Source organism: Erinaceus europaeus, chromosome 8 (assembly GCF_950295315.1).
Source record: "Erinaceus europaeus chromosome 8, mEriEur2.1, whole genome shotgun sequence".
NCBI lineage: Eukaryota > Metazoa > Chordata > Mammalia > Eulipotyphla > Erinaceidae > Erinaceus > Erinaceus europaeus.
In genome coordinates this window covers 41918012-41930789 of record NC_080169.1, presented here as the reverse complement: position 1 = coordinate 41930789, position 12778 = coordinate 41918012, and positions in this window count along the sequence as shown.

Genomic DNA, 12778 nt, shown 5'->3' with positions numbered 1-12778 from the left:
CGTGCACCTGTGTGTAAATCTACAAAAAACAAAAACCTAGGTGCAATCAAGACAAACCACTTGCACCTGTGTGCGGATCTACAAACAACACACACCTGTGCGCAATCATGACAAACCACTTGATCCTGTCTGGAATCTCCAAAAAAAAAAAAAAAAAACAAAACCTAGGCGCAGTCAAGACATACCACTTGCACCTGTGTGCAAATCTCCAAAAAAAAAAAAAAAAAACCTAGCGGCAATCAAGACCAACCACTTGCACCTGTGTTCCAGTCAACAAACAACACACAGCTGGGTGCAATCATGACAAATCATTTGCACCTGTGTGGGTATCTCCAAACACACACACCTGGGCACATCAAGACAAACAACTTGCACCTCTGTGCGAATCTACAAAAAAAAAACCCTATGCGCAAACAAGACAAACCAGTTGCACATGTGTTCAGATCTATACACAACACAAACCTGGGCACAATCAAGACACACCACTAGCAACTGTGTGCGAATTTACAAAACAAAAAAAAACCTAGGTGCAATGAGGACAAAATACTTGCACCTGTGTGCGAATCTACAAACAACACACACCTGGGCGCAATCATGACAAACCATGTGCACCTGTGTGGGAATCTGAAAACAACACACACCTGGACACAATCAAGACAAACCACTAGCACCAGTGTGCGAGTCTCCAAAAAAATTTTAAAGAAACCAAGGCACAATCAAGACAAACCACTTGCACCTGTGTGGGAATCTACAAACAACACACACCTGGGCACAATCATGACAAAACACTTGCACAATGTCTGCAAATCTACAAAAAACATACAACTGGGCGACATAATGACAAACCACGTGCACCTTTGTGGGGATCTGAAAACAACACAAACCTGGGCACAATCAAGACAAACCACTAGAACCTGTGTGCGAATCTCCAAAAAAAAAAACCTAGGCGCAATCAAGACATACCACTTGCACCTGTGTTCCAATCAACAAACAACACACAGCTGGGCGCAATCATGACAAATCACTTGCACCTGTGTGGGTATCTGCAAACACACACACCTGGGCACATCAAGATAAATCAATTGCACGTGTGCGAATCTTCAAAAAAAAAAAAAACCTAGTCTCAATCAATACAAACCACTTGTGCTTGTGTGCAAATCTCCAAAAAAAACTAGGCACAGTCAAGACAAACCACTTGCACCTCTGTGCGAATCTACAAAAAAAAAAAAAAAAAACCTAGGCACAATCAAGACTAACCATTTGCACCTCTGTGCGAATCTAGAAAAAAAAAAAAAACCTAGCCGCAATCAAGACAAACCATGTGCACCTGTGTGTAAATCTACAAAAAACAAAAACCTAGGTGCAATCAAGACAAACCACTTGCACCTGTGTGCGGATCTACAAACAACACACACCTGTGCGCAATCATGACAAACCACTTGATCCTGTCTGGAATCTCCAAAAAAAAAAAAAACAAACAAAACCTAGGCGCAGTCAAGACATACCACTTGCACCTGTGTGCAAATCTCCAAAAAAAAAAAAAAAAAAACCTAGTGGCAATCAAGACCAACCACTTGCACCTGTGTTCCAGTCAACAAACAACACACAGCTGGGTGCAATCATGACAAATCATTTGCACCTGTGTGGGTATCTCCAAACACACACACCTGGGCACATCAAGACAAACAACTTGCACTTCTGTGCGAATCTACAAAAAAAAAACCCTATGCGCAAACAAGACAAACCAGTTGCACATGTGTTCAGATCTATACACAACACAAACCTGGGCACAATCAAGACACACCACTAGCAACTGTGTGCGAATTTACAAAACAAAAAAAAACCTAGGTGCAATGAGGACAAAATACTTGCACCTGTGTGCGAATCTACAAACAACACACACCTGGGCGCAATCATGACAAACCATGTGCACCTGTGTGGGAATCTGAAAACAACACACACCTGGACACAATCAAGACAAACCACTAGCACCAGTGTGCGAGTCTCCAAAAAAATTTTAAAAAAACCAAGGCACAATCAAGACAAACCACTTGCACCTGTGTGGGAATCTACAAACAACACACACCTGGGCACAATCATGACAAAACACTTGCACAATGTCTGCAAATCTACAAAAAACATACAACTGGACGACATAATGACAAACCACGTGCACCTTTGTGGGAATCTGCAAACAACACAAACCTGGGCACAATCAAGACAAACCACTAGAACCTGTGTGCGAATCTCCAAAAAAAAAAAAAACCTAGGCGCAATCAAGACAAACCACTTGCACCTGTGTTCCAATCAACAAACGACACACAGCTGGGCGCAATAATGACAAATCACTTGAAACTGTGTGGGTATCTGCAAACACACACACCTGGGCACATCAAGAAAAACCAATTGCACCTGTGTGCGAATCTTACAAAAAAAAAACCTAGGCGCAATGAAGACAAACCACTTTCACCTGTGTGCAAATCTCCAAAAAAAAAAAAAAAAAAAAACCTAGGCACAATCAGACAAACCCCTTACACGTGTGTTCAAATCTATAAACAACTCACACCTGGGCGCAATCATGACAAACCACGTGCACCTTTGTGCAAATCTACGAAAAACAAAAACCTACATGCAATCAAGACAAACCACTTGCACCGGTGTGGAGATCTACAAACAACACACACCTGGGAGAAATCAGGACAAATAGCACCTGTGAGGGAATCTGAAAACAACACACACCTGGGCACAATCAAGACAAACCACTAGCAACTGTGTGCGAATCTTCAAAACAAAAAAAAAAAACCTAGGCGCAATGAGGACAAAACACTTGCACCTGTGTACGAATCTACAAACAACACACACCTGGGCGCAATCATGAAAACAATGTGCACCTGTGTGGGAATCTGCAAACAACACACACCTGGGCACAATCAAGACAAACCACTTGCACCTCTTTGCGAATCTCCAAAACAAAAACCTAGGTCGATCAAGACAACTTGCACCTGTGTGTGAATCTACAAAAAACTCGAACACATGTGCAAGTGGTTTGTCTTGATTGCGTCTAGGATTTTGTTTTTTGTAGATTCACACACAGGTGGAATTGGTTGATCGTGATTGCGCCCGGGGTGTGTTGTTTGTAGATTTGCACACAGCTGCAAATGGTTTATCTTGATTGTGCCCAGGTGTGTGTTGTTTTCAAATTCCCAAGCAGGTGCAAGTGGTTTGTCATGATTGAGCCCAGGTGTGTGTTGTTTTTAGATTTGCACACAGCTGCAAGTGATTTCTCTTGATTGTCCCCAGGTGTGTGTTGTTTTCAGATTCCCAACAGATGCAAGTGGTTAGTCATGATTACGCCCAGGTGTGTGTTGTTTCTAAATTCGCACAGGTGCAAGTGGCTTGTCATGATTGCGCCCACGTGTGTGTTATTTATAGATTCGAACACAGGTGCAAGTGGTTAGTCTTGATTGTGCCCAGGTGTTTGTTGTTTGCAAATTCCCACACAGGTGCACGTGGATGTCATGATTTCGCCCAGGTGTGTGTTGTTTATAGATTCAAACACAGGTGCAAGTGGTTGGTCTTGATTGAGCCCAGGTGTGTGTTGTTTTTAGATTTGAACACAGCTGCAAGTAGTTTCTCTAGATTGTGCCCAGGTGTGTGTTGTTTTCAGATTCCCAACAGGTGCAAGTGGTTAGTCATGATTGCGCCCAGGTGTGTGTTGTTTCTAAATTGGCACACAGGTGCAAGTGGCTTGTCATGATTGCGCCCACGTGTGTGTTGTTTATAGATTCTAACACAAATAGAAGTTGTCAGTCTTGATAGTGCCCAGGTGTGTGTTCTTTGCTGATTCCAACACAGGTGCAAGTGGTTTGTCTTGATTGCGTCTAGGATTTTGTTTTTTGTAGATTCCCATACAGGTGCAATTGGTTGATCGTGATTGCGCCCAGGTGTGTGTTGTTTGTAGATTCGCACACAGGTGCAAGTGGTTTGTCTTGATTGCGTCTAGGATTTTGTTTTTTGTAGATTCCCACACAGGTGCAATTGGTTGATCTTGATTGCGCCCAGGTGTGTGTTGTTTATAGATTCGAACACAGATGGAAGTTGTCAGTCTTGATGGTGCCCAGGTGTGTGCTGTTTGCTGATTCCCACACACGTTGCACGTGGTTTGTCATGATTGCGCCCAGGTGTGTGTTGTTTATAGATTCGAACACAGGTGCAAGTGGTTTGTCTTGATTGCGCCAAGGATTTTGTTTTTTGTAGATTCACACACAGGTGCAACTGGTTATTCTTGATTGCGCCCAGGTGTGTGTTGTTTGTAGATTTGGACACAGCTCCAAGTGGTTTCTCTTGATTTTGCCCGGGTGTGTGGTTTTCAGATTCCCAACAGGTGCAAGTGGTTTGTCATGATTGAGCCCAGGTGTGTGTTGTTTGTAGATTTGCACACAGCTGCAAGTGATTTCTCTTGATTGTGCCCAGGTGTGTGTTGTTTTCAGATTACCAACAGGTGTAAGTGGTTAGTCATGATTGCGCCCAGGTGGGTGTTGTTTCTAAATTCGCACACAGGTGCAAGTGGCTTGTCATGATTTCGCCCAGTTGTGTGTTGTTTATAGATTCAAACACAGGTGCAAGTGGGTGGTCTTGATTGCGCCTAGGATTTTGTTTTTTGTAGATTCACACACACGTGCAATTGTTTGATCTTGATTGCGCCCAGGTGTTTGTTGTTGTAGATTTGCACACATCTGCAAATGGTTTGTCTTGATTGCGCCCAGGTGTGTGTTGTTTATAGCTTCTAACACAAATAGAAGTTGTCAGTCTTGATAGTGCCCAGGTGTGTGTTGTTTGCTGATTCCCACACAGGTGCAAGTGGTTTGTCTTGATTGCGCCTAGGATTTTGTTTTTTGTAGATTCACACACAGGTGCAAGTGGTTTGTCTAGATTGCGCCTAGGATTTCGTTTTTGTAGATTCACACACAGGTGCAACGGGTTGATCTTGATTACGCCCAGGTGTGTGTTGTTTGTAGATTTGGACACAGCTGCAAGTGGTTTCTCTTGATTTTGCCCAGGTGTGTGTTGTTTTCAGATTCCCAACAGGTGCAAGTGGTTTGTCATGATGGAGCCCAGGTTTGTATTGTTTGTAGATTTGCACACAGCTGCAAGTGATTTCTCTTGATTGTGCCCAGGTGTGTGTTGTTTTCAGATTCCCAGCAGGTATAAGTGGTTAGTCATGATTGCGCCCAGGTGGGTGTTGTTTCTAAATTCGCACACAGGTGGAAGTGGCTTGTCATGATTTCGCCCAGGTGTGTGTTGTTTATAGATTCAAACACAGGTGCAAGTGGTTGGGCTTGATTGCGCCTAGGATTTTGTTTTTTGTAGATTCACACACAGGTGTAATTGTTTGATCTTGATTGCGCCCAGGTGTTTGTTGTTGTAGATTTGCACACATCTGCAAATGGTTTGTCTTGATTGCGCCCAGGTGTGTGTTGTTTATAGATTCTAACACAAATAGAAGTTGTCAGTCTTGATAGTGCCCAGGTGTGTGTTGTTTGCTGATTCCAACACAGGTGCAAGTGGTTTGTCTTGATTTTGGCTAGGATTTTGTTTTTCGTAGATTCACACACAGGTGCAATTGGTTGATCTTGATTGCGCCCAGGTGTGTGTTGTTTGTAGATTCGCACACAGGTGCAAGTGGTTTGTCTTGATTGAGCCTAGGTTTTTGTATTTTGTAGATTCCCACACAGCTGCAAGTGGTTTGTCTTGATTGAGCATAGGTTTTTTTTTTTTTTTTTGGAGATTTCCACACAGGTAGAAGTGGTTTTTCATGATTGTGCCCAGGTGTTTGTTGTTTATAGATTCGAACACAGATGGAAGTTGTCAGTCTTGATGGTGCCCAGGTGTGTGCTGTTTGCTGATTCCCACACACGTTGCACGTGGTTTGTCATGATTGCACCCAGGTGTGTGTTGTTTATAGATTCGAACACAGGTGCAAGTGGTTTGTCTTGATTGCGCCTAGGATTTTGTTTTTTGTAGATTCACACACAGGTGCAACTGGTTGATCTTGATTGCGCCCAGGTGTGTGTTGTTTTCAGATTTGGACACAGCTCCAAGTGGTTTCTCTTGATTTTGCCCGGGTGTGTTGTTTTCGGTTCCCAACAGGTGCAAGTGGTTTGTCATGATTGAGCCCAGGTGTGTGTTGTTTTTAGATTTGAACACAGCTGCAAGTAGTTTCTCTAGATTGTGCCCAGGTGTGTGTTGTTTTCAGATTCCCAACAGGTGCAAGTGGTTAGTCATGATTGCGCCCAGGTGTGTGTTGTTTCTAAATTGGCACACAGGTGCAAGTGGCTTGTCATGATTGCGCCCACGTGTGTGTTGTTTATAGATTCTAACACAAATAGAAGTTGTCAGTCTTGATAGTGCCCAGGTGTGTGTTGTTTGCTGATTCCAACACAGGTGCAAGTGGTTTGTCTTGATTGCGTCTAGGATTTTGTTTTTTGTAGATTCCCACACAGGTGCAATTGGTTGATCTTGATTGCGCCCAGGTGTGTGTTGTTTATAGATTCGAACACAGATGGAAGTTGTCAGTCTTGATGGTGCCCAGGTGTGTGCTGTTTGCTGATTCCCACACACGTTGCACGTGGTTTGTCATGATTGCGCCCAGGTGTGTGTTGTTTATAGATTCGAACACAGGTGCAAGTGGTTTGTCTTGATTGCGCCAAGGATTTTGTTTTTTGTAGATTCACACACAGGTGCAACTGGTTATTCTTGATTGCGCCCAGGTGTGTGTTGTTTGTAGATTTGGACACAGCTCCAAGTGGTTTCTCTTGATTTTGCCCGGGTGTGTGGTTTTCAGATTCCCAACAGGTGCAAGTGGTTTGTCATGATTGAGCCCAGGTGTGTGTTGTTTGTAGATTTGCACACAGCTGCAAGTGATTTCTCTTGATTGTGCCCAGGTGTGTGTTGTTTTCAGATTCCCAACAGGTGTAAGTGGTTAGTCATGATTGCGCCCAGGTGGGTGTTGTTTCTAAATTCGCACACAGGTGCAAGTGGCTTGTCATGATTTCGCCCAGTTGTGTGTTGTTTATAGATTCAAACACAGGTGCAAGTGGTTGGTCTTGATTACGCCTAGGATTTTGTTTTTTGTAGATTCACACACAGGTGCTATTGGTTGATCTTGATTGCGCCCAGGTGTTTGTTGTTTGTAGATTTGCACACAGCTGCAAGTGGTTTGTAGTGATTGCATGTAGGTTTTTGTGTTTTGTAGATTTGCACAAAGGTGCACGTGGTTTGTCATGATTGCACCCAGGTGTGAGTTGTTTATAGATTTGAACAAAGGTGCAAGTGGTTTGTCTGATTGCGCCTAGGTTTTTTTTTTTTTTTTTTTGGAGATTTGCACACAGGTGAAAGTGGTTTGTCTTGATTGCGCCTACGTTTTTTTTATTTGAAGATTCGCACACAGGTGCAATTAGTTTTTCTTGATATGCCCAGGTGTGTGTGTTTGCAGATACCCACACAGGTGCAAGTGATTTGTCATGATTGCGCCCAGGTGTCTTTTGTTTGTTGTTTGGAACACAGGTGCAAGTGGTTTGTCTTGATTGCTCCCTGGTGTGTGGTGGTTTTAGATTCACACACAGGTGCAATTGTTTGATAATGATTGCGCCCAGGTGTTTGCTGTTTGTAGATTTGCACACAGCTGCTAGTGGATTGTCTTGATTGCGCCCAGGTGTGTGTTGTTTATAGATTCGAACACAGATAGAAGAAGTTGTCAGTCTAGATGGTGCCCAGATGTGTGTTGTTTGCTGATTCCCACACAGGTGCAAGTGGTTTGTCTTGATTGCCCCTAGGATTTTGTTTTTTGTAGATTCACACACAGGTGCAATTGGTTTGTCTAGATTGCGCCTAGGATTTTGTTTTTGTAGATTCACACACAGGTGCAATTGGTTTGTCTAGATTGCTCCTAGGATTTTGTTTTTGTAGATTCACACACAGGTGCAACGGGTTGATCTTGATTACGCCCAGGTGTGTGTTGTTTGTAGATTTGGACACAGCTGCAAGTGGTTTCTCTTGATTTTGCCCAGGTGTGTGTTGTTTTCAGATTCCCAACAGGTGCAAATGGTTTGTCATGATTGAGCCCAGGTGTGTGTTGTTTGTAGATTTGCACACAGCTTCAAGTGATTTCTCTTGATTGTGCCCAGGTGTGTGTTGTTTTCAGATTACCAACAGGTGCAAGTGGTTAGTCATGATTGTGCCAAGGTGTGTGTTGTTTCTAAATTCGCACACAGGTGCAAGTGGCTTGTCATGATTGCGCCCACGTGTGTGCTGTTTATAGATTCGAACACAGGTGCAAGTGGGTGGTCTTGATTGCGCCTAGGATTTTGTTTTTTGTAGATTCACACACACGTGCAATTGTTTGATCTTGATTGCGCCCAGGTGTTTGTTGTTGTAGATTTGCACACAGCTGCAAATGGTTTGTCTTGATTGCGCCCAGGTGTGTGTTGTTTATAGCTTCTAACACAAATAGAAGTTGTCAGTCTTGATAGTGCCCAGGTGTGTGTTGTTTGCTGATTCCCACACAGGTGCAAGTGGTTTGTCTTGATTGCGCCTAGGATTTTGTTTTTTGTAGATTCACACACAGGTGCAAGTGGTTTGTCTAGATTGCGCCTAGGATTTCGTTTTTGTAGATTCACACACAGGTGCAACGGGTTGATCTTGATTACGCCCAGGTGTGTGTTGTTTGTAGATTTGGACACAGCTGCAAGTGGTTTCTCTTGATTTTGCCCAGGTGTGTGTTGTTTTCAGATTCCCAACAGGTGCAAGTGGTTTGTCATGATGGAGCCCAGGTTTGTATTGTTTGTAGATTTGCACACAGCTGCAAGTGATTTCTCTTGATTGTGCCCAGGTGTGTGTTGTTTTCAGATTCCCAGCAGGTATAAGTGGTTAGTCATGATTGCGCCCAGGTGGGTGTTGTTTCTAAATTCGCACACAGGTGGAAGTGGCTTGTCATGATTTCGCCCAGGTGTGTGTTGTTTATAGATTCAAACACAGGTGCAAGTGGTTGGGCTTGATTGAGCCTAGGTTTTTGTATTTTGTAGATTCCCACACAGCTGCAAGTGGTTTGTCTTGATTGAGCATAGGTTTTTTTTTTTTTTTTTGGAGATTTCCACAGAGGTAGAAGTGGTTTTTCATGATTGTGCCCAGGTGTTTGTTGTTTATAGATTCGAACACAGATGGAAGTTGTCAGTCTTGATGGTGCCCAGGTGTGTGCTGTTTGCTGATTCCCACACACGTTGCACCTGTGTTGTCATGATTGCGCCCAGGTGTGTGTTGTTTATAGATTCGAACACAGGTGCAAGTGGTTTGTCTTGATTGCGCCTAGGAATTTGTTTTTTGTAGATTCACACACAGGTGCAACTGGTTGTTCTTGATTGCGCCCAGGTGTGTGTTGTTTGTAGATTTGGACACAGCTCCAAGTGGTTTCTCTTGATTTTGCCCGGGCGTTTGGTTTTCAGATTCCCAACAGGTGCAAGTGGTTTGTCATGATTGAGCCCAGGTGTGTGTTGTTTGTAGATTTGCACACAGCTGCAAGTGATTTATCTTGATTGTGCCCAGGTGTGTGTTGTTTTCAGATTCCCAGCAGGTGTAAGTGGTTAGTCATGATTGCGCCCAGGTGGGTGTTGTTTCTAAATTCGCACACACGTGGAAGTGGCTTGTCATGATTTCGCCCAGGTGTGTGTTGTTTATAGATTCAAACACAGGTGCAATTGGTTGATCTTGATTGGGCCCAGGTGTTTGTTGTTTGTAGATTTGCACACAGCTGCAAGTGGTTTCTCTTGATTTTGCCCAGGTGTGGTTGTTTTCAGATTCCCAACAGGTGCAAGTGGTTTGTCATGATTGAGCCCAGGTGTGTGTTGTTTGTAGATTTGCACACAGCTGCAAGTAGTTTCTCTTGATTGTGCCCAGGTGTGTGTTGTTTTCGATTCCCCACAGGTGCAAGTGGTTAGTCATGATTACGCCCAGGTGAGTGTTGTTTCTAAATTCGCACACAGGTGCAAGTGGGTGGTCTTGATTGCGCCTAGGATTTTGTTTTTTGTAGATTCACACACACGTGCAATTGTTTGATCTTGATTGCGCCCAGGTGTTTGTTGTTGTAGATTTGCACACAGCTGCAAATGGTTTGTCTTGATTGCGCCCAGGTGTGTGTTGTTTATAGCTTCTAACACAAATAGAAGTTGTCAGTCTTGATAGTGCCCAGGTGTGTGTTGTTTGCTGATTCCCACACAGGTGCAAGTGGTTTGTCTTGATTGCGGCTAGGATTTTGTTTTTTGTAGATTCACACACAGGTGAAATTGTTTGATCTTGATTGCGCCCAGGTGTTTGTTGTTTGAAGATTTGCACACAGCTGCAAGTGGATTGTCTTGATTGCGCCCACGTGTGTGTTGTTTATAGATTCGAACACAGATAGAAGAAGTTGTCAGTCTTGATGGTGCCCAGGTGTGTGTTAATTGCTGATTCCCACACAGGTGCAAGTGGTTTGTCTTGATTGAGCATAGGTTTTTTTTTTTTTTTTTGGAGATTTCCACACAGGTGCAAGTGGTTTTTCATCATTGTGCCCAGGTGTGTGTTGTTTATAGATTCGAACCTAGATGGAAGTTGTCAGTCTTGATGGTGCCCAGGGTTGTGTTATTTGCCGATTCCCACACACGTTGCACCTGGTTTGTCATGATTGCGCCCAGGTGTGTGTTGTTTATAGATTCGAACACAGGCGCAAGTGGTTTGTCTTGATTGTGCCTAGGATTTTGTTATTTGTAGATTCACACACAGGTGCAACTGGTTGTTCTTGATTGCGCCCAGGTGTGTGTTGTTTGTAGATTTGGACACAGCTGCAAGTGGTTTCTCTTGATTTTGCCCAGGTGTGTGGTTTTCAGATTCCCAACAGGTGCAAGTGGTTTGTCATGATTGAACCCAGGTGTGTGTTGTTTGTAGATTTGCACACAGCTGCAAGTGATTTCTCTTGATTGTGCCCAGGTGTGTGTTGTTTTCAGATTCCCAACAGGTGTAAGTGGTTAGTCATGATTGCGCCCAGGTGTGTGTTGTTTCTAAATTCGCACACATGTGCAAGTGGCTTGTCATGATTTCGCCCAGGTGTGTGTTGTTTATTGATTCAAACACAGGTGCAAATGGTTGGTCTTGATTGCGCCTAGGATTTTGTTTTTTGTAGATTCACACACAGGTGCTATTGTTTGATCTTGATTGCGCCCAGGTGTTTGTTGTTTGTAGATTTGCACACAGCTGCAAGTGGTTTGTCTTATTGCATGTAGGTTTTTGTGTTTTGTAGATTTGCACAAAGGTGCACGTGGTTTGTCATGATTGCACCCAGGTGTGAGTTGTTTATAGATTTGAACAAAGGTGCAAGTGGTTTGTCTAATTGCGCCTAGGTTTTTTTTTTTTTTTTGGAGATTTGCACACAGCTGCAAGTGGATTGTCTTGATTGCGCCCAGGTGTGTGTTGTTTATAGATTCGAACACAGATAGAAGAAGTTGTCAGTCTAGATGGTGCCCAGATGTGTGTTGTTTGCAGATTCCCACACAGGTGCAAGTGGTTTGTCTTGATTGCGCCTTGGATTTTGTTTTTTGTAGATTCACACACAGGTGCAAGTGGTTTGTCTAGATTGCGCCTAGGATTTCGTTTTTGTAGATTCACACACAGGTGCAACGGGTTGATCTTGATTACGCCCAGGTGTGTGTTGTTTGTAGATTTGGACACAGCTGCAAGTGGTTTCTCTTGATTTTGCCCAGGTGTGTGTTGTTTTCAGATTCCCAACAGGTGCAAGTGGTTTGTCATGATGGAGCCCAGGTTTGTATTGTTTGTAGATTTGCACACAGCTGCAAGTGATTTCTCTTGATTGTGCCCAGGTGTGTGTTGTTTTCAGATTCCCAGCAGGTATAAGTGGTTAGTCATGATTGCGCCCAGGTGGGTGTTGTTTCTAAATTCGCACACAGGTGGAAGTGGCTTGTCATGATTTCGCCCAGGTGTGTGTTGTTTATAGATTCAAACACAGGTGCAAGTGGTTGGGCTTGATTGCGCCTAGGATTTTGTTTTTTGTAGATTCACTCACAGGTGCAATTGTTTGATCTTGATTGCGCCCAGGTGTTTGTTGTTGTAGATTTGCACACATCTGCAAATGGTTTGTCTTGATTGCGCCCAGGTGTGTGTTGTTTATAGATTCTAACACAAATAGAAGTTGTCAGTCTTGATAGTGCCCAGGTGTGTGTTGTTTGCTGATTCCAACACAGGTGCAAGTGGTTTGTCTTGATTGCGGCTAGGATTTTGTTTTTTGTAGATTCACACACAGGTGCAATTGGTTGATCTTGATTGCGCCCAGGTGTGTGTTGTTTGTAGATTCGCACACAGGTGCAAGTGGTTTGTCTTGATTGAGCCTAGGTTTTTGTATTTTGTAGATTCCAACACAGCTGCAAGGGGTTTGTCTTGATTGAGCATAGGTTTGTTTTTTTTTGGAGATTTCCACACAGGTGGAAGTGGTTTTTCATGATTGTGCCCAGGTCTTTGTTGTTTATAGATTCGAACACAGATGGAAGTTGTCAGTCTTGATGGTGCCCAGGTGTGTGCTGTTTGCTGATTCCCACACACGTTGCACCTGGTTTGTCATGATTGCGCCCAGGTGTGTGTTGTTTATAGATTCGAACACAGGCGCAAGTGGTTTGTCTTGATTGTGCCTAGGATTTTGTTATTTGTAGATTCACACACAGGTGCAACTGGTTGTTCTTGA